Here is a 3,197-nt window from a genome sequence, read left to right as displayed (position 1 = left end):
GGGATAAAAATTTTAAAGGTAAAAGAAAAGAAGAAAGTTTAAAACGAATACAAAAAAAGGTGGAAAGGATGCTAAAAAAATCATGGTTTTCCCATTTATTATAAAAACACGATTTTACAATGATTTATACATCTTTTGTTAATAAGTGCATAACAATATGAAAATTTGGCTCATTAAAAAACACGATTTTACAATGATTTATACATCTTTTGTTAATAAGTGCATAACAATATGAAAATTTGGCTCATTAAAAAACACGATTTCACAATGATTTAAATAAGTTCAAATTCAAAGTAAATTTTTTATTTGCAAATCAGGCGTTAAAATTTAAATATTTTGTGGACGCAATTATTCAAATTAGAAATGGTTTTTGGCTTACCAAATTTATCATGCCAGTTTTTTAGATAGGAAATAATAGAGTACATCTAATTAAACATTCGCTTGCGATTTTAAAGAAAATATTAAAGAGATTACTTATTGGATCGAAGATACATTTTAACAAGATTTAATGTATTAATTAGAACATTTTGAAATACTTCTTGTTGTGTTATCCTCTATTATTATAATTTAAATAAATACCCTTAATGATGAAGAGCTAACGCCATCTTCGATGGCACAAGACACTTCTCATATTTTTGAGTTACCAAATCTTTACAACTTTATATTTCATTTCTCAGAACCCTTAATCAATTATTATATGAATTTTTATCCCTTATGTTAATACATGGCAAGCCCGGCATCTTTTTTAAATGTAATGATTTAACTTGCCTTTTAAATGACAACTTTAATGTTATTGCATTTACAGATTACAGTGCTATACAAATGGGAAAAGTTCATTCTGTTGGTTTTGCAGTGCCTGTAAAATACATAGACTTTATAAAAACAATATCACTTGAATATTCTTTAAACACAGATCTAAAAGACATTTTTAATTTCAAAACAAAAGAAGATGAGGAAAAAGTTGGAAATTTTGTGTCAAAGCAAGATAAGAGCACAAAATTCACAATAATTACAGCACTTTCAATAAAAGCGATGAAAAATAAAGGGGTGGGTCATGTTAATAAACATATGTTTTGATTTAGGCTTCTTGCTTTATTGATAATTAAAATTTTTTATCCCAAACGATTTCTTAATCCGCTGCAAAAATTTTAAATATTGGGCTGCACTTTTTCCTGCAATAAACTAAACCCTAAAAGAAGAAGTTTAGACTTGGTGTCTAGTATATTTCAATTTTATATTAGCGAAATCTTACTTATCATACTAAGGAATTATTTTTTAAAGTAAGTTAAGTTATTTTAAGCAGAATATCTCGATGTTAAAGAGATTTAATTCCTCTAATAATAGAAACCGAAGTATTTTTTAAAAGTTTTGCTATTTTGAAACAATAAAATTAAATATTAATTAAGTTTTTTAATGTTAAAATAGTTCATCTGGTTGTAAATTACCCCTAATATCTAATAAGCCTGCACAGCAATTATTAACAAAGGTGTTAAATCCATATTAAATAACCGGGCAAAATCTTATAACTTTCACATATTTCAATTGATGTAAAGCTAATAGTTTATACTGCATCATAATTAAACCCGCTAAGACAGTATGGTACTGTCTATAATTAAACGCCAGCTCAAGGTCAATGGGACACTTAGTCCTAAGGCTAGCCAACTTTCGGCAGAGGGATAGAGATGCTATAGGGGCCCCCAGAGTTTTGTAGGAAACTTCTTTTTTTGCAGTAGGCAACCACTTTTCAATAAATCCGATTTTTTTTTAATTAAACCCGCTTTTTTAACATTAATTTAAACTCGAAATATTTTGCCATATATAAAAGTAACCCTAAATAAAGAACGTTTTGGTAATTACCTTACACAGTTATAATAAAATATTATATATTTTAATTAAAATAGTGGAGAAGGCCTCGAAGAAAAAGATTTCTGAAAATAAATTGGCCAGCTGTTAGAAGCAAAGGCGAAATTAACGCACGAAGATTCTCAAACATGAAAGATAATGCCATTTAAGCCTTAAATAAGTCCTATAAATTTAAATCTTTACATAAAATATTGAATAATGAATGTTTTTAAAACCACAAATTTATAATCAAGGAAACCATAAAGAGGGTATTTATTAAATAGCTATAATACAATATTTAATTTTAAACTTGCACTACATTAAAACATGATAAGTGCTGAATAAACTGTTCTACGGCTGAACAATGCCATGTAATTAATATTTAAGTTGCTAGCTAAATTAAAATAATAAACCATAGACCAATATAACGAATTATTCATTGTTAAATTTTAAATTCGTTCCAATGATATTCATATCAAATCTTCGAGATTTTTATTTAAAACTTTTTCTTATTTAGAACATTTCATTGTAAAATTCTCATAACATAATGTACAATTAACCTCGTATTTAAGCTTTTAAATATGTATAACCCCCCTATAATTTTTGTTGTTATCTGAAGACCTATTAGAAATAAAGAGTTAATTATTTAATACTATTTCAACAATTTTAAATTTAAAATGTATCCGTATCTCTTAAATTTGTATCTGGCATATGTGGAAATCTTTTTAATTCTTTATCTCAAATATATGCAAAGCGCCCTTTAAAAATAAATTTTGAAACAGAACAAGATGTTTAAATTCCCACTTAATATAAAACTCAAATTGGTTAAAATAAGTTCTTTTCTTTCATGCCTTTGTTAATATTTCTTATTCACTTTGCCTTTAAAAAATTTTCTAAAAATTTTCCCCTACCCATGGACACCATTAAATTATTCAACACTTATTCATTTGAAAACATAATTGTCAATGACGAAACACTAGTTGATTTTATCAACGTATCAGCTCCAGGAATCATTCCACATACTTGCAGTAAAATTAGTTTAGGAAGATTTGGTAAAACCAGAACAAGCATTGTTGAAAGATTTGTTACACACCTCATGCAACACGGTAGAAACTCTGGAAAGAAGAGGCTAGTTATTAGACTCTTTAGAGAATCTTGCGCTATTATGGAGAGATTAGCTAAAGAAAATCCAATCCAATTATTAGTTAATGCTTGTATTAACGCAGGGCCAAGGGAATCATCTGGAAAAGTAGGAAGGGGAGGAAGTATGAGGAGATCATCAGTTGATGTCTCTCCATATAGAAGACTTAATGTAGGGCTTAGACTTTTAGCTGAAGGAATTAGAAATACAGCAT

This window comes from Arctopsyche grandis, unplaced genomic scaffold (assembly GCF_051622035.1).
Source record: "Arctopsyche grandis isolate Sample6627 unplaced genomic scaffold, ASM5162203v2 HiC_scaffold_317, whole genome shotgun sequence".
Classification (NCBI taxonomy): Eukaryota; Metazoa; Arthropoda; class Insecta; order Trichoptera; family Hydropsychidae; genus Arctopsyche; species Arctopsyche grandis.
Note: the sequence above shows the minus strand (reverse complement) of the source record.